The 20529-nt window shown below is 37.1% G+C and overlaps 1 protein-coding gene across 14 annotated transcripts in view; it reads left to right on the forward strand.

Moving 5' to 3' along the window:
* The window catches only part of InR (Insulin-like receptor), a 548799-nt gene that overhangs the window by 79810 nt on the left and 448460 nt on the right, over positions 1–20529 (forward strand). For 3 of the 14 annotated variants that reach the window (XM_067788910.1, XM_067788924.1, XM_067788930.1), the window contains exon 3: positions 5812–7302. The gene's annotated coding sequence lies outside the window, so the exon portion shown is untranslated. Of the gene's footprint in view, positions 1–2719; positions 3498–5811; positions 7303–20529 lie in introns of those variants that run through there. The other 11 variants (XM_067788919.1, XM_067788935.1, XM_067788941.1 and 8 more) reach the window with 11 other exon arrangements.

Raw genomic sequence — 20529 nt, forward strand, 5'->3', positions numbered from 1 at the left:
GAGGTTATCGCGCCTTACATTTATTTTTTTTTTTTTTATTCCAATAACCAAGGAAAAAGTTGTTTTATTATCAGAGAAAATTACTTGCTTACAAGGACGGAAAATAATAATTATTTTTTTTTTCGGAGTCGAAAAAGTCCTGCACAAAAAATTGTCCTAGGTGAAAATGTTTGAGTTCCCAGGTATCCCTATAGCAATATCATGTCGAATCATGCATCCTTTTTATTTTTCGAACTTTTTCCATAAAAGTCCACATATAAAAGTAAAATCTGTATTTTTATTTTTTGAGTCCGATAGAACTAGTTACACTTGGACTTTTAAAAATAAAAGTACGGAAATAAAAGTTAAATCAAGACTTTTATTGTTTAAGGCCCAAATAAAAAAAAATTTTATTTCGGATAAGCCGTTTCTTTGTTATCAAGCGGGACTTTTATTTCCGAAAATACTTTTTATCTTGATCCAAATATATTTAAAGTCCAAAATTAATAGTTTTGCAAGGATTTATATTATAAAGGAATAACAGTTTCAGCCCCTGCTTGTTTAGGAGCCTTATTATGTAACTCGATTCGGAAGAAATTTCTTTCGAATTTGATAAAAAAAATGTATGTGGCAGCTTTCGAAACGCATTTCCATTCGAACCGAGTTTCATAATAAGGCCCGAGATTTAGTGAAGGGTTTCTATGCCGAAATATCATATACAATTTCTTCTTATTTTTATAGTAATTGCTGCAAGGATTATATCCGGGCTATATCAGGATCATTTTTATACCTTTCATGAACATGAAATGGTATATTAACTTTGGTCAGATGTCTGTAACGTTGAGAAATATAGAAGATAGACTCACCATTAAGTGTTCCGAATTGATCAGGGCGACGAACTGAGTTGATATAGCCATGTCCGTCTGTCAGCCCGTCTGTCTGTTTGAACGCAAACAAGTTACTCAAATTTTGAGATATCTCAATGAAATTTGGCACAAGGATGTATTTTTGTATTATATTAAACATTTGTCGGATCCGGTAGGATCGCACCACTATAACATATATCTCCCATACAACCGATCGTTCAGATAAGACCATTTTGGTCATTTCTGCCGCAATGTAGAAAGTATAAACGTGAAACTCGGTGATATATATTTTAATATATCATAGAAGATTTTCTGAAAAATCACTTTGATCTGAGCTATATATTGTATACATCCCATACAACCGATCGTTTACATAGAAAATTTTTTGGCAATTTCTTCCTTAATTTCCAATATAAAAACGTTAAACTTGGTGATTTTTTTTCTAATATATCATAGAAGATTTCATGAAAAAATCATTTCGATCGGAGCTATATATAATATATATCCCATACAACCGATCGTTCAGATAAGGGGGTTTTTTTGCCATTTTTTATTTTATATTTATCTTAAAAATAGTTTAGGTATGTACATCTGTTCACTATATATTTCTTATCTTATTCATCCGATTATTTGGAGATTACGAACGGGACAAGATTATTGTTCAGCCCCATTCATGAAAGCCGAAGACAGTCCCGTCCTTACTTGTTTTTTTAAATTAACTTCGTGAAAACGGAGCGGGTTGTTTTATGCCGACTCCAAACGGCATCTAAGAGATAGATGGCAAAAAACACTTGGAGTATTTGCCAAACTGCCGAGGGGCGATTCAGCTTTAAAAAGCTTTTTGGTAATTGAAAGAACTTATTGCAAAATCTTTGATGTTGCTTTACCCGGTATCGGTGTAACTTTGAGCCTATTTTGCCTGGACCAATAATATTTAATATACTCTATATGTTCAAAAAAGTGAGCAGCTGCACTTTGGGAATGGGAGTTAGCGTTAGAGTTGGAGTGGGAGTAGTAGTGGAAGTGGTAGTGCTGGTAGTAGTGGTAGTGGTGGTGGTAATGGTAGTGCTAGTGCTGGTGGTAATGGCAATGATAGTGGTAGTGGTAGTGGTAGCGGAAGTGGTAGTCGTAATGGTAGTGGCAGCTATAATTTGTATTGCCGTTACCGAAGTGGCTTGTTGCCAATTAATGGAAAGTTGGAAATCGGAGTAGGTAATATATCTTGTATAAACATCAATCAAGTAGTGGAAGTGGTAGTGCTGGTAGTAGTGGTAGTGGTGGTGGTAATGGTAGTGCTAGTGCTGGTGGTAATGGCAAAGATAGTGGTAGTGGTAGTGGTAGTAGTAGCGGAAGTGGTAGTCGTAATGGTAGTGGCAGTTATAATTTGTATTGCCGTTACCGAAGTGGCTTGTTGCCAATTAATGGAAAGTTGCAAATCGGAGTAGGTAATATATCTTGTATAAACATCAATTAACTGTATAAAAAACAGACATAATAGTCACTAGTTGGGTTCGGGGTCCAAACAAACTAGTTGCCAGTTAATTGAAAAGTAGCTGGGCTGACTGTAGCGGTTTCGTAGCCGCACTCGTTAGATATCCGCCTATATCTATGTTTGAATTGAAAATATTGAACTTTTATACACACACATCTATGTATACCTAGATGTGTTTGGTTGCATGCATGTGTGTATATATGTATGGCTACAAGTCCTATATGCCGGTGTAGTCGCTTTGGGGGTTTATTTTGTGCGCTTTTACTTTATGCTTTAAGTTTGTTTTGCCATTTTCACTTTTTTTATTTTAGCTCTCGCTTCGCTTTTTGTGCGACGAAGAAACTTGAGAGCGTTGCGCTCCAAATATATAAATTCAGTCGTTATTTTACATTCGGCGTTGTATGTACTATTATATAGATCGCAGTGTAGTTCATTTTGTTTTTTTTTTTTTGCTAGAAAAGAAACAAAAAACGTTTTCAACATACAAACAATACATACGCGTATATGTTTGTATTTATATTAATATACGTAAACCTACTTATATATTTAAGCGCGCGTGATTTATATATATGAATTGCTCTTTGATTTAAATAAATAAAAAAAAAAAATTATGATGAAAAGGCGAAAAATGAGAAATCTGAGATGGAATGGAGAATTTTTTATCACAAAAAAATGTATAAATTGATATAAAAAAGTTTTCTCGCTGGTAAAAACAATCGTTTTTTTCTTGATTGTGAAAAAATAAAATTTTTATTCTAAAAATAAACCTTTTTTACTAATCAACTCATTTATGCTTGAAACTATTTTTGAAAAAAAAAAAAAATAAAAAAAAAATTTAAAAAATAACGCTTATCGGTAAATTTTCTAAGGAAAAATTGTTTTCTAAATTTAAAAGGCAGTAGTGGCACGTGTAGCGCTATTTGCGCCCCCTTTCAACTCTCACCACCCAGCACATACATGGCGTCATATAATCAGCAGCTCGTCGCGCTGTGACAAAAACATAAAGTGAGCGTAAATTGTTTAAAGAAACGCAGAGCAAAAGCCAATAGAATGACAACAAAAATAGTATAAAAAAAGTTGCATACAAAGCAAAAACAACGATTTTTATATGAAGTCCGAAACGACAACAAGTGATATGAAATTTACAAATACATACAAAGGTACTTACTTACACAAATAAAAGTCCATAAAAAGACACAAATACGTACATATTAAAAACAGAAAAAAATTAAAAGCAAACAAATAGAATAGAAACCCGTAAAAACAAATAGCGGAAATCGAAAGTAATTTTTCTTAGAATAACACAACCATTGTTTATAATACAACTTTAGGTGAGGGAATTTGAAGAAACGACATTCAAATTGACAATTTCTGGTGTATGGAAAATTAATGAAACTGAAATTGTTTTACTCAAAGCTATTCAAGCACGGGGTGGATTCATGTAGGAACGTTAATGACGACCTGATAACTGACGTACAAAGTGTACTTTAGCTGTGGAGCGAACACTTCCCCTCAGTGCTAGCTAGCAAGGAAGAAGATGAACCCGATACCCCAATCGCCGATGATGGAAAATACGTTCCGGCAACCGACTATGACGAAGTGAGAATGGTACCCCCGGCGGGTTAGTGGGTTTAGAATATACCACCGGTAGGTATGCCTGTCGGAATAGCGGACTAAAATACAAAATTGATTCAAGGGTTTGTTTGGCGCAACCCTCTCAAGGGGTTGCTAGCGCAATATATAGCTCCTCCAACCCAATTGTCAATCTCACCTACCCGTGGCGAATCATGTTTCATTAACAGCCGAGGCTCTAGATCCTGATGGATCTAGGAGGTGGGAGAGCGAGATGGCCTGGAAGGTTTTATGTGGTCATACCAAATCGTTCCCGAGATGGTCGGGATAATACGTTTATGGTGCTTGTTAATGGAACGTACAGGATCTGCATCAAAGAACCATCAACATCGATAACACTCCTCAAGGCCTTCGGGAAGCGTCCTTATCGCTACAGCATCCGGCTAAATTACAAGCGTGAGGTATTGGTGGAATAGCTGCCGACCGGTGCTAGCGCGCAGACGAAGCGTTGGTAAAAAGCATGCATCCTAATTAAAATATGGTCAGATGAGCGCATGCCTCCAGATTGAAACTGAAATGTACTCTGCACAATTTGCAATCCCGCAAACCATGCCAATTACCACGAAATCAGCCCGCTTAATATCGCTTATAAGGTATTATCTAGTGTACTGTGCGAAAGACTGACATTGGATTCGAGCCATTCGAAACCAAACGAGGCTTTGCATTGCCAACTTGGCAGCCACGTCACTGATGACGGATATAAATTCGAGACTGTGAAGGATTTCGTCTATTTGGGTAGCAACATTAACAGCATAAACAACGTCAGCTTAGAAATCAAACGGAGAATAACTCTTGCCAACAAGTTCTACTTTGGACTGAGGAGGGAGGAGGCAACTGAAAGGTAAAGTACCCTCTCGACGAACAAAAATCACGCTCTACAAGTCGCTCATATATGGACCTGATGTATGGCTCTCAATCATGGACGGTGTTGAGAGAAGATGAGAAGGCTCGTGGAGTGTTCGAGAGCAAATTTCTTAGGAATATTTATGGCTAATATCGGAGGATATGTAATGATCAGCTGTATGAGTTCTACGCAGATATGATTATAATGCAGCGAAAGATTTTCAGTCGATACCGCAGCTGAGAAGCAGATGAAGGGGAATTCTTCCACTGAATTAGGGAGACAGGTGGAGGAAGACTTGACTTCCCTCGATACTCCAAATCGGCATCAGTTATCGCGAAACAGGGATAGCCGGTGTGACTTGTTACGAAACCGGCAGAATGATGGTTTCAATTAAATTCAACTCACTTCAATTCATTTAAACTCAATTGAATTGAATTTAATTTAATTAAGTTCAATTCAATTCTACTCTATTCTAAGAATCTGTCCACTCCTTCAAAAATTTGTTGATGGCCCATTAGTATACGTCGTCGGCTTATTCCTCTTGTAACAATAAGAAGACTCCCATAAGTTTTTGGGAAATTTTAACGTTGTTGATGGTCCTTTAGGGGATACAGATACGTTAACGAATAAAATGACCACTTTGATCCTTCTAGGTCATCCAACCCCCTCCTTCCGGAAGGAAGAGACTAGAGCCTCGCCTGCAAAATAAATAGAATTAAAAACGAGTAGGTGATATTAAATGGGGTTGGAGAAGCTCTAAAGTGCACTGGCAGCGCCTTGAGTGTCGGTGTATGTCTTCGTGCCTCCTTAAGAATTAGGCTTTTGTCACGACATGTAAAGTTTACGTTTTTCAAGTCTCTGATTCAATCGAATTATAGCTCACAGCCGTATGCAGTCCCATCCTTACTTGTATTTTATTTATAACTTTTCAAATGTTTACATAGTAAATAAAAATAGTTCTAATAAATATTTTTTTTTTCTTTTTGCTCTCTTTCCAGCTAATTTTTGGTGCGGAACATTCTGATAACTATTTTGTACATATAAAAAGTGTTTCAAGTGAATTATTGTTATAAAACAGCTTGTGTCAAAATTATAAAAATAAAAAATACTAAATTTTGGAAGGCTAAAATAATAAAATTAAGTGAGAAATAAAATATCTTGGCGCTTTTTATACTCAGCGTGCTTTGCACACAGAGTATAATAACTTTGATTGCATAACGGTTGGTTGTACAGGTATAAAGGAATCGAGATAGATATAGACTTCCATATATCAAAATCATCAGTATCGAAAAAAAATTCGATTGAGCCATGTCCGTCCGTCCGTCCGTTACACCAAAACTTGAGTAAATATTGAGATATCCTCACCAAATTTGGTACACGAGCTTATCTGGACCCAGAAAAGATTGGTATTGAAAATGAGCGAAATCGGATGATAACCACGCCCACTTTTTATATATATAACATTTTGGAAAACACAAAAAGCCTTATTACTTAGTAAATAATACATCTAGAATGTTGAAATTTTAAAAAATTTTAAAATGGTCGTGGCACCGCCCACTTGTGATATAATCAATTTTACAAATATTATTAATCATAAATCAAAAATCGTTAAACCTATCGCAACAAAATTCTGCAGAGTGGTTGCCTTTACTATAAGGAATACTTTGAAGAAAAAATAACGAAATAGGTTAAGGGCCACGCCCACTTTTATGTAAAAGATTTCTAAAAGGGTCGTGGACGAATAAAATAAGCTATATCTTTACAAAAGGAGCTTTATAACAATGGTATTTCATTTCCCAAATCGATTTATAACAATAAATAGGAAAAACTTCAAATTTAAAAAAATGGGCATGGCACCGCCCCTTTTATGACTAAGCAATTTTCTATGTTTCGGGAGCCATAACTCGAAGAAAACTTAACATATCGTAATTAAATTGTGTACACATATTTTCCTTATAGCAGAAAATATTTCTAGTAAAAATGGACGGGATCGGTTAAAGACCACTAAAACTTAGATATAAAACAAGTATAAAAGGGTCGTAGACTAGAATAATAAGCTACAACTTAGTAAAAAAATAGTTTTGTATCAATGATATTTCACTTATCAAGTTTTGTTGTAAGAGCAAATGGGGAGAAATTTTTTTTAAACGGGCGGTGCCACGTGTTATGTAGAAAAGTAATTTATCTGAAATGAATTGTACAATTGAAGCTCACGCTGAGTATATAATGTTCGGTTATACCCGAACTTAGACACCTTTACTTGTTTCTATATAAAATTTAAAATATTTGAAAAATACTTATACCGTTATTTTGAAAATTAAGTGCTTTGAATAGTGAATTAAAATAAAAAAAAAACTTTAAGTTTCTTTTTAATTTTAGACAAAAAATATTGTTCCTAATAGTAAATATTCCAGCGATTAGTAACCAACCATAACTCGAAGTTTGCATTGCCAGAATCACCAGATGATATTCATCAAAGTATAACAAAGGTAAGTCAAAATTTGATAAGATATGATTAAACTAGTGTGCCCACCTCTGTATTTTAAATTACTTCAAAAGGTACAAACAAAACAATATCATTTTTTGTTGCCATTCCTTCTATACGAAAATAGGTATATATGTATAATATATGTTTTTAATCCAAATTGTGTGGAATAATTTCAGGCTCGTTCAACAGAACTTGATAAGTAATATTCGATTTTCTAGCAGTATCATTTATATCTTCAGCTTCTCCTTTTCTATCCACTATAGTAGATGTCACGAGGTTCGATTATTTCCATGCTGTGTCTAGTAGATCACATTTTCTGTAAAGCGATTTGATTAAGCACATCAAAATGTACATAAGGAATGGTCTCTCCTACAATTTCTGTTTCCATTATAACTGTCTTCCCGACAATTTGGTAATGTCCTGTAATCGAATTCAAAACTCTTCAAATTTTTACTTAATTTTAAAATTGCAGCTTTTCTAAAATCCTATGGATATAATATATGCCAAAGCTTAGATGTTTGTGACACGATTACGCCAAAACCGCTGGCTAATATTCTGAAAAAGTAAATTTTCTGGAAGGCTCGCTACTTCTGGAACAGTTATTTGCAATCATTGTTTATGACTATGACTTTAGGTATTGGATCAATAAAGGTCGAGGTCCAAGCAATTTCAGAAAAACGTGAAGTACCACATTACCTCCCCCTCTCCCTAGTACCATCCAGGAAACAGTTGCTTAAAGTCGGTATAGCTCTGAGTCCATTTATGTGGGACATATAGATCGAGGCGAAAGCAATTTTATAAAAGTGAGCAGTGAGTCTAATTTTTAATGCATTTCAGGATATCTTCAGAGCAGTGAAGTCTAATTTTTATGCATTTCAGGATATCTTCAGAGTTGTTTTCAAACCAATTTTAGTTTATATCATGATAATTTGGCAATTTTTTCGGGATCATTTAGGGGCTATTTGCAGAACATTTCGACACAATTTTCTTAACATGCAAGGATTGCTTCGGGTCTATTTTGAGAAATTTTCAAGATAAATTCAAAATTGTTTCGGAATATTTTCAAAATCATTTCGGTCATATCTGCGAGCATGTCAGGGTTGGGTGGACTACTTATGGGACGTGGCGGCACTATTTTCGAAACATGTCATTGTTGTTTCGTGGCTATTATGAGATCTTTCAGAATTGCTTTGGAATATTTTCGGAGTGGAGTCGGGATCATTTCGCGATTGTTTAGCGGCTTCGAAATCATCTTTTGATAGTTTCAAGATTTTTTTTCGAAATTATCTAAGGATAGTTTCAGACTATTTTCGGAACATGTCAGTATTGTTTCGTGTCCATTTTGGGATTTTTCAGTATTGCTTTGGAATATTTTCGAAGTGAAGTCGGGATCATTTCGCGATTGTTTAGCGGCTATTTCGAAATCCCTTAGGTCCCGTCTTTTGATAGTTTCAGGATTTTTTTCGAGATAATTTCGGTATATATTGGGAATCGAATAATTTGGGTACGTACTATTTGGAGATATTTTCAGAATTATTTCGATTTTTGTGACTACCGAAAAATCGTTTTTGGGACCGTTTTGTAATTAGTTTTAAAATAATGAGGGGACTGCTTCAGGATTACTTCTAGATTATTGTCCCTGTAGGAATTATAGCTTTTTTTTTTTAATTTTTATACCTCAGAATCTCGGTAGTTGATCTCACGAAATTTTGAGGTTTCCATTCTGGACAGATCGCTTTGAAATCCAGAGAATCTATATACTAACCCTAAATCAGAGGTCTGCTTCGCGAATCGGTCGAAAGGATGACGGAAAAACGAGTGGTGTATACGGGCCGAACTTCAGGAAATAAATACCAACGAGATGCTAGCCAAATATTTTTCAAACGGAAATCCATACAATAGAAATTTGGGTTAGACAATGTCTCTTTTCTTCGAGAAGTATTCTCATTATGCCAGACAACCAGACAGCTTTGCGTACCTAGTAATCTTTCACAACTATGTACTCCTCAGCTAACAAATAATTGCATTGCAGTCTAGGAGCTAAACATAAGGTTTAGTTAGGATGGGTTCCCCCCGGGCATCAACGACATAAAGGCAGACTACGTAGCCACGCAGGGTGCTATAGCAGCATTCTATGGTTCAGAGCCCATCTGTGGACTCACAAACGCGCACACTAGGGAAACCACAAGTAACTTGGAAAAAAAAAGCAGCTCATACAATACTGGATTGAATGCCCAGGGCAAAGACAGGCCAAATTGTTTATACTCCCAGCAACGATAGTATCAGCGAAATTCATGAATGTAAGCACATATTCCTCTCTGCAAAAAGCGTCTCATGAATAATCCCTTTCCACTGCAGGGGGGGGGGGGGCTACATTTCTAATAGATCTCTATGGGTATAGTTGTGATTAATCAGTTTTCATCGAGTACCCGTAGGCACAAAAGAGAACCTGTCCGATAATGCCTGCTAGGCTCCATTGCGAGTCATAACCGATTCATCACTCATAACAACTCATCCTCAACTCAGCCTAGACTAAAAGCATTTCTTCCAGGGCATAATTTTATTTTATACATTAGACTGGGTCGATTTATTAACCGATATCGCGCCATCGATTTTTCGATAGAATTTGGGCTCAGGAAAAAAAGTTCCACTACGCATACCCAAAAAAATAATTTTCGAACCTGCGAAATTGACTTTCTTTCGACTTTGATTTTTAAAGTTTTTTTCATGACCTACTAAAAAAAATTTTCATTTGATTGTAAAATTTTCATGTATACCCTGTCCGACCCAAAAATGTCCGCTAAAAACGTTGTCGATAACAGTTTTTTGAAAATTTTTTAGTAGGTCATGAAAAAAACCTTAAAACTCAAAGTCGAAAAAAGTCCAAAAAATTTAATTTCGCAGGATCGAAAATTAATTTTTTGGGTATGCGTAGTGGAACTTTTTTTTCCTGAGCCCAAATCCTATCGAAAAGTCGATGGCGCGATATCGATTAACTTTCTTCCATACAAATCGACCCACCCTAATGTACATACATACATAAATATTTATGTACTGCTCAATAGATATTTATTTAAGCTATATCGCATTTCGTTTGAGTTGCTGTAAGGGTTATTAATATTGTTGTTTTTTGTTGATATTCCTCATAATATTGCCGTTGTTAATTGTTTGGAGGCTGCTGTGTGCATTGACTCCTAAAGTTGAGAATTACTGCCGTTGTTGCTTCTGAATGTTTAGCTAAATTTACTACACTTCGCTATTATTGTCCTAAAACAAGACAAAGCATACATAGGGCAGATGTATTTATTTACATATATGTATATTTGTTTGTTTATAATTATGTAAATAAATAAGAAAATTGAAAAATAAAAATTGTCGAGACGAACTTGCATTGCATGACTGTCTGACTGATGTTGTTGTTGTTACATTTGCAAATTGCCATTTCTAGCTTTTTGCAGTTGCCGACACGCTGCTGCTGCTACTAGACAATTGTTGTTGTTGTTGTCTTGCTTAAACACATACACACACTACACCGCGGCGGTGGTCTGCTATTGCATTTGTTATTGTTATGGCTGGCAATTTGAGCAGAGCGCTTTTGTAGTGCAACGTTGGTTGCAACTCTTTTATAGCCGCTAAAACCTTCGAGATTCGCTTCTATTATATGTGCGAATGTAAATACAACTGTATAAACTCTAAATGTGCATTTTTTATGTACATTAGACCGTTTCAGAATTTTTTTTTTTGTTTTTCGTTCATTCTGTTTCATTTGAGTGTGAAAAACATGTTTTCAGAACATGATGCCGGACAATACCATGAAAATTACCGAAGACAAAATAGGAGAGCAATGCGTTGAAGAATACAAATACGAATACCTACCATACACAAAGATAGAAAATTACGAAGATAAGAAAAAGAGGCGAAGAAGCACTAATATGATAACAGATACGAAAGACAAGCGCAAATACGACGTAAGGACGTAGAAAAATACAAAGGGGAAGCCGAAGAGAAAGATTAAGCAAGAGACGGAAATGAAGGCGTATACAAACTTAAAGCCGCTCACGAGGCAAAGTTAGGTGGTAGATACCCTGGTAGTGGAAGCTCACTTGAACAGCATGAAGGTCCGTTGTGAGACCACATAAAATAATGGTGACGTAACCTATAGCTCCAGCTTATCATCCTCTATACAGCTGCAGTAGGAAGTAGTTTCCAGTATATTGAGACATACCGCACGGATTCGCATTGGACAAGTGTCTTGTCAAAGCCCCAATTACTACTGATAGATGAGCCTTTGTGAACACAATCATTTCGGCAGACCTCCTGCCATCTACTTCCGGTCAGAAGGATCTTTCCACCCTGCAAGAGATCGTGTCCGCCCAACATGCTGACCTGACTCGAGTCACATATATGCAGAAGCAAACTACAGGTGGTCAGTTGAATCCCGAATTCCATACAGCCAACTTCATCCGGTTAAGTTGAACATATACGGCTTAAGAGATCCGCTTCAATATGGCCCGGTACCCAGGTAATCTTAATTATAAAAGAGTTCGATGCAATCACAAGCGAGGGTAGCACTCCCATACCACCATCAATCGCACTATAGTTGAACTCAAGGCCTTGAAAGCCGCTTGGTTAGCCGGGTTGATTTTTAACTTCCTAACCGTAGTAGCACTGGATAGGTTGAGCTGACCGGTCAATGAAGACCTCAGTAGCACTGGATAGCATTCTTCCAACTTCCGCTTGGACGAAGCTGCTGTGATCAGCCAACTTAAACTTTCGGTTCACATTTGTCTTGACAAAAGAACCCCCACCAACCTTTTCGTTCAACCCATCCGTAAACAAGTTAACTAGTCCCCCAGATAAGTCCCCTTCCCCATTCCCATCTCGGGCAAATTACTGGGGTGCAGGTTGCACAGAAAGCAGTTATCGTCAAATAATAGTCCGTCGTGTCAGGGATAAAGTCGAGCCTAGTAAGAAGGTTAGAGTGCCCGAAGTCAGAAAGCCCATAGCCCATATCTCGAAGCAAGGCTAACGACCGGACAGCGGCCGCTTTCCTGCGATGCACGCGAAGGCGAAATACGGGGACATATAGTATGACAACAAAGAAATACGACGATGAAAATGAAAATGCTTGTCCAGTGGGTTAGGAGGTTAAAGGAACTACCGCGGCAGGTATGCCCATAGTAAAAGGCAACTAAAATTTTAACGCCCGATGGTTCAGGGAAGTCGATCCAAGTGCCAAAAGGTGCTAGATGAGCGTAAGGCAAAGACAAATTGAATTAAGCGTTAAAGCGAAAACAAATTTCAAGATAAGTAAGAACACCGGTTACAACAACAACAATGATTAATACAAAGACAGACTCGAAAAGACGAATATAAAGAAGAAAATTGCTATAAAAAGAAAGAAATTAACATTACTTTATCCATTCAATTAGCTGGAACTCGTGAGACAAACAGAGCCACAAATATCTTTATTGCTTTCTGCTTCTCCCCATCACGTCGTTCCGTATGGAGAGATAGCCCTTACCGATCGATGCTATCTTTGAAGCCGAACCAACTTTCTTCCAACATTCTTTTAATTCATATTCCTGTCTGGACCAAACCGGAAACAAATATAATCCTCCAAGACATAAGATAAGTGACACGACTAACATGCTGCGAGAATGATTTCCATAAGAAGGTAATAGTTCCGAGATTCAATCGCCCAATTTTGAAAATAGCCTGCCGAGTGGGAGCAGACAGTTTTGCAGCACTTCGGGTTACTTCCGAGTTACTCAATGGGTCTCTCAGGTATGACGACTATGTTTCAATTCGAAGCTGGCGCTATACAGAAGGTGAGAGACATCAGCAGGCTTACGAAAGCGTTTTAAATAAGATATGCATATTTTCATTATGATTAGACATTGTAGGAAGTGAGTTATGAACTGTACGATCGATTTCTCGTTTCTTAACTATTTGTGTCCAAGCCTTCAAGAAAATAAATGAACTGATAAACTAGCCTGACTTGGCCTGTAGCAGGAGCAAAAAAAGCGTCAAGTAAAATTTACGATTCATTTTTCCTTGGAACACTTCAACCTACCGGTCACCGGTGGTCTCGGGCAAATTTTTTAATTAGAAAAGTGTTAGCGCAAACTTCTTTCCACTGATCCGAGTAAGTTGTATACCATAGAGAGAACCCTGTTTGAGAATTATACCAACATAATTTTTTGTTTTTGTTGTTCTAATTTATCTATAAATATTGTCTAATAATTATAGTCTGCAGATAACTGTCTCATGGTTGTTTTATGTGTACAGAAATTAGGTGATTTCAACTCCTTTAGAAATTTCACTGATAGTCGAAAAAGGCTTTTGTTTTGCCGAACGGTCTAATGTGCAATATTGGCGGCCAGCTTGCAGCCTTTCATTTTTTCTATGGAAGTAAAGTAGGTATGTACTATTGCACTTTTGTGAACGATTTAAATGAATGTATTTGCACGCTTTGGAATGCATTGACTGTCTGGCGCATTGACCTACAGATAGATTTATTCACTTAAATACACACATACATTGCATACCTAAATACATTAAAACTAGAAGAATTGGTTGTCTGCCGTTCATACTACAAAATCAACGCTAACGAATTAATTTTTCCCTAATCTGTCGTGTTTTGTTTAAATGTTTATTTTATTTTATTATTTTGTTTTGTATGTATTGATATTAGAATGTTGTGTGTTAGTGTCTTCACGTGATTTTTTTTTTATAAAATGTATTGCGGGCATTAAAAATGGGAAGTAATGCTGAGGGAGTGGTAAGATGTACATATTCGAAATGTATGTTTGAAAGATTTTCCGTCTCAGGACGAAAAATGACACTGATGATGGCATAACGCCGATACCGGTTTGTCTTCAAACCAAATATGAAAAGGGATGGCGGAAAACTGTTCCAATATACATCATTTATCCACCCTGTCGGAGAATCAACAAAACGAAAAATATTCCTAACTCTAGCATATTTATGAGTTGTTATTACTGCCAAGTAAAAGTAACATTATTTGGGAATCCTTACTTGGGAATCCTAGCTTGGGACATCCTCTCTCTATGTATTAGTTAATATGTTCGTTTTCACACTTCGCAAAGCCACATTAGTAAGCCCCACGTTGGGCGCCTTTTTTGTTCTTTTAGCTTGCATACTTTCGAACAAGATTCTGCTTATTACAAATCGAAAAAGTGAAAGCACTAGGGAATACATACATGAGCATTTCAATTAGTATGAAAGAGTATAATAAAAGAGTTTGAAAGAAAACCCCATAAAAACCTCAATGATGCAAGATGTTCCTTAGAAACCAAAACAAAATTTTAATGCAAACAAATTTGCTTTTATGTCTAAATCTTCAATTATAGATTGCTTTCCGAAAACATGAAGATTTTTAACTACAAATTTTCTACTGAATAGCATAGACTTTCGAAGTCAAAGTCACTGTCGCCACACACTCAGAAAAAAAACTTACCTAAAAAGAAAAGGTTAAGTTGAAGTAGCTGCCCGAGGGCAGATCTAAGCCAGTGATATTAGGCCCGTTGTAATACCACGAAAAGCCACCATTACCTCTCGTCTTCGAACCATTTGGTGGATCTGATAAAGGCTACAAAGTCCTTGACGTAATGCTCTACGATATGGTTATACGGCAAGAGAGGGGAAAGGGGAGAAAAAGCATAGGATGAGGCTGCGGGGGAAAAAGTTGAGGAAAATAGGGTTCCTAGAGGCTAGTTCGCTTAGAGGCTGTCTGCAATCAATTGCGAGCTTTGATGAAATGCTCCTGCCTTTGATCGCTGCCTGACTGTTGGAGTAAATTGCAACGGACGGCAAATTCTTTGATAGCAGCCGTGGAACATCCGTCTTTATGGCTTCTGCCTGAAAGATGCAATAGCTTGGTAGCCCAATACTTAAGGAGAGCGAAAGATATTTTTAGTAGATAACACTGCCCACATTGCAATTCAGTTTGGAGCCATCCGTGAAGACTGCTGTGAAGTCTTTATTTGGAGTGAAGCTGTTTACCTATTAGCGTGTCTCTAAGATTCTGTTATAGAATTTGTTGTCTAGAAGAAACATCGAAACAGTATAATCTTGTCCAAGAAAGAGGAAGGGATTGGGGAAGAAATATGTCGAAGAAGATACTGAGAAAAATGGAGCGTCTGCGAACGAAGACTTAAAATAACGAAAATGAAATGAGAGAAGCGAGAAGGGTGTGTCAAGAAGCGGGAGGATGTGGTATTGCGAGAGGAAGTGGTATCGCGAGAGGAAATAAAATAGGAGAGGGAAGAGAGGATAAAACGGACTGCGCAATAGATAATTGACGAAAATGGACCGTTAACCAAAGTTCAGATGGACATCCGTCAAAATAAAAGCCGGATCGAAAAAGTAACACGCCTTGTTTAATAGATGCTCACAGTTTTTTTATCAATGAGTTAGTCGGTTTGTTACAGGGGTGTTATCGTTGAGTTTTCGATTTTTTTAGAAGATTTGTTTGTTATCGAAAAATCATCGATTTACTATCGAAATTTGTTCGATATGTTTTCAAAATAATTGATTTGTTATCGGAAGGTTATCGATTTGACATCTAGAAAATAGCGATTTTTTTATCAAAAATTGATAGATTTTCTATAAAAAAAGTGTCGATATGTTACAAAAAAGTTATCGATTTATTATGAAAAAGTTATAAATTATTTATAGAAGAGTTATCAATTTCTTTAGAAAAAATTAACGATTTGATATCAGACTGTTGGCAATTTCTTATTGGTATGTTATCGATTTGTTAGCTAATAGTAATTGATTTGTTAACGAAAAGTTATCGATATGTTATCAAAAAGTTATCAATATGACTACGAAAAGTTATCGGTCTCTTATCGTTGTGGTTCCAATTTGTTATCGACGACTCATCGTTTTTTATGAAAAAGATTAACTTCAATATGAAATCGGTGACACATCTGCAACCCGTTGTTGACAAGCCGATAAGAAACCAAACCGAAAAAGCAAAGATATTAAATCGCTGTCGATAAAAAACTAATAATAAACCAATTACTTGTCGGTATCGGTTGTTACCTATAAGAAGCCGACAAAGCTCTTCTCAAAAAACCTGAAATTATTTGTTTCTGGTAAAGTTGCGGTTTGACTTCAACCCTTGGGCGAGCTCCAGTTAATTGAAAACATTAGTTTTCATTTTATATATTTACAATTCGAGCGTCATGAGTACTTGGTACTCACTTCTTATTTAATCGGGAGCTACCAGGAAACTTGGTCAGCCTTTTTTGTGTTTCAGTCTTGTTATAAAGATGAACCCCTTTAGGTCCCATATATCTCCGAAATTTGCGAGAAGTTCACCCAGCCAAACATAGCGTCAAAAAATTATTCTCAATGGAACAGCGGTCGTAAAGCTTAGAACAGCTACAAGGTACCCTTCTTCAGATGAGTATAATTAAGATCTTTGTTTTGGGTTGAATCGTGATTAGATATGGGCTGAGGCCAAAGTACAGAAGAACCGTATCTCTCGCAAAATGAATTCAGCAATGGTCAATGTATTGGCAAGGCGCGAAAAAGTCCTTACCCGGTACTGATATCACATGGTGATATCACATCACATTCCTAATGGGGCGGTGTTTTAGTCTTTGCATATACGATGTCCTCAAGCTGTGGGAAGAGAGGAATAAGAATAAATATGTTGCATGTTAGATTCTGAAAATGGGTATAGGAGCTAATTTATCTTTATTTATAAACATAACTAACAATTATTAGGGCGGCAATAATATGTATTTAAAAAAAGTAAATCGTGGCAACAAAACGCAATAAAAATATAAAATAAAATTAGTAATTAAAATTTAACTAGGCAGCAAAACCGACAATAACAATACCTCTGAATTTAAGATATGTAATACAAAATTTATGTGTAGTATGTAATCATTAATTGGTAAATACATGAGGGAAAGAGCACCACACTATATTGTAATGGCAGGGGGACCCCAATTGCACAAACGACTGAAGCGCATATAGCCAAGTGTGAATAAAATTATGCGCTTTAATTTTGAATTTAGATGGTCGGTCATGGATGGTTTATTCCAACTGACTGAATATTTAAATGTTATTTCATGATTATTACGTTTTTATGACTTAGTTGTCGTTGTTGCAAGAGTTGAGTTAGTTAGATCACTACTTTACCACAAACTTAGTAAAAACACGCAAGCTATCGGACTCACCAGCATTAGGCATACAAAGAGGTTCAGTATACGAGTCAAACAGACTCAACTGTTTGTTTGAATTGTGATTACTCGTGTTGGACTATGTGTAGATATAATTACAAGCTATAATATATGTAAGTTCCATTGTATTGAGAAAGCGTAATACCAATGTCACAGATAAACACTTCTAGGTGTATTTACCTTTTGTTAATATATCGTTTTAGGCAGTAAAGGTGGCGAACAGGCCTTAAATAGCTTATTAAGCCCAGCTGGGATGAAATAATCACTGCTATAAATTGCGCCTATCGAGTGTCGGGTTGGAACACATGGTCCCCATTCAGAACTTTCCAATATAACCTTGTTGAAACACTTCCTTTTCTGTACGAACTCAAGAAGTAACGAAATGGCATGAACACTGCCGACCTTATCGGTAGTCCTACACATCCTAATCCTGACAAATACTCTTAGTGAAGCAGGTTTATACACGACATCGCAGACCACCGTAAGTTCTCTTCGAGGAGATTTGTTTAGTTGGGTAAGGAAGCTCATTCTTTGCTTTTCCTACAAGGTTTCGGAATAAAAAGATAGGCAAACCAGTGTAAGGGAAAATTTAAACTTCTAACATAGACATTGTTGACCAGCGCTAAGCCCCTCAGCTAGTAAAGGAGCTTAGAATATACCAGCGGCAGGTATGCCTGTAGTAAGAGGCGACTAAAATACCAAATTGATTTAAGGGGTTGTGTAGCGCAACCCTGTCAAGGGGTTGCGAGCGTAATATATAGATTCTCCAACCCAATTGTCAAACTCACCTATTCGTTTCGAATCCAGTTTATTTAGTAGCCGAGGCTCTGGTGACCCTAAGTTCCTCATGGATCTAAGGAGTGTGAGGCCGGTATGGCCTAGAAGGCTTTATGTGGTCATACTGAATCGTTCTTGAGGTGGTCGGGCTAGTAGTACTGAATCTGCATCCGGCAAAGGACCATCAACAACGATGAAACTCCCCAAAACCTTCGGGAAGTGTCCTTATCGCTACAACAATAACAACAAAAACAACCAGGACTAAGCTCCTGTTGCGCTGATTTACAATGATACAACCCCTACTGTAATTGCACTTGCGCCTAAATCATGTTCTAATACAGCAGCTGGACAAATAAGAATAAAGAACTGAGTAGGTTAGGTTGAAATTGCCGGTTCGTGAGGGTCTCACATGTTCCACCAAACTGAAAACACGTAGGTTATAAAATAACTCGGTCCTCTGGGTAAACAAAAGAAGCTTTCTGGGACCTATGCTACTTCCTGCTCCTGTCACTCCTTATAGTTGGAGTTTAAGCCTTGCGAGCGCAGGGCATTCAACCCACACTTCCGACATCCGCTATCACTATTGAAGCCTAATCTCGCCTTAAGTCTGCAGTACTATTTTCTTAGTGATAAGAGTAACTTTGTCAGCTAAGTATGTAAGTACCTTTCCTGCTTGGTCGATTATGTGCAACTCTTCGGATGCCCTTTTTTGCTAGATTATCCGCTTTTTCATTTCCATCTATTCCCATATGCCTAGGGCCATAAACACAGATGTATATATCTCCTTTCCCAATTCTTTCAATGATCAGACAGCTTATCCTATCTGTTTACTTTATCAGTGGGTGAATACAAGATGGGTGAAATCAATTGACCTTTTTAGTACTTCGAATCCTCTTAAGTTCAATCGAAGTTACAACCATCTCGAATGGTCACAGCAAAAGCTGCTCCGGTGAAGATTTCTTTGAAATAAGAGGAAGTGTTGCAACTAAACGCCTAAGGCTCGGTTTTTCAGTGCGAGTGTAAACTCTAGTTACGGTATGTTCAATAACATACAATTTTTGTGCACATCTGAGCTTAAGCGGTCGAAGTGGCAGGCTTAAAACCTAGACAACTTTAACTGAAGTTTAAAGTCGCATTTACCGGGATTAATGCAATCTACGAAACTTTGTTTATGCTGGACTCAATTCAGTATAATAATTATGACCTTTTTCCGAAATAATCAATCGGATGTTTTCTAAATGGTCATTGTGTCAAATTTGAAAAGTTGCAAAGTTAAATGAACTTATGGCCATTTGAAGTGGTCATATAGCCAATGGACTCTATGACCATTTGAAGTAGATATAAGGTCAACTGGCCTTATGACCGTTGACCTTATATCACATAGAGAGAACTAATAATCTCATTCAACATATTGTTACGAATATTAGCAACACTAAGGGATACTATCATCTCTAAGCCAATACTAAACAGTCACATGTATGTACATAAACAAATCAATCATTATGTCTACACATATGTACATAAAAGCAGCGGAGAGATGCGCACAAACACCCGCATATATCTTAAATACTCACAAAAGTATGCAATCATCATTACTCACATATACACGCGCATATGGCTATGCGAGAGGCTTTAAACTACAGATACACACGCGACGCGTATAGCTGGGAAACAAGTACAAAATTCTAGCAGAAGAAACGCCAGAAGTATGCGAAGTAGTCTAATAAAGAACATTTTGCCTTATTGAATATTGGAGTTATTTATTGAACAGTTTAGCTATACGAACGTTAGTAGAAGGTTGCAAATAAGCGGGATTTCACTAAATTCGTTATATTATAATGGTTACTATGGTAAGCTCTGAGATGGCTAGGAAAGGTTCCGATTTAGACATAAGTGAGGTGGACATCTCCGTCCGACCACCGCTGCGTTATCTCCTGGGGAGAATTGAGGAATATGAGAACAGGGCAACGGACTTGCTATGGACCAAAAGGGTTGACTGCGAAGTCTCAAGGATCTTATCGACGTGCTGTATAGTAAAGGCACCAGCTTCCTTTTCAAACTGAACAAATCTGCGGTGAGGGCACTTACGTGTGTCATCACAGGTCATTGTGCTATCGCACGAATGCTCCGACAGTGGCGAATACCAACAAGCTCCCTCTGCAGAAGCTGTCAGGATGAGGAGAAAGAGGAGTAGATATATCACTTTATCTGCCGATGTCCGGCGCTTC

The sequence above is a fragment of the Eurosta solidaginis genome, chromosome 1 (genome assembly GCF_040869045.1).
Source record: "Eurosta solidaginis isolate ZX-2024a chromosome 1, ASM4086904v1, whole genome shotgun sequence".
Lineage (NCBI taxonomy): Eukaryota > Metazoa > Arthropoda > Insecta > Diptera > Tephritidae > Eurosta > Eurosta solidaginis.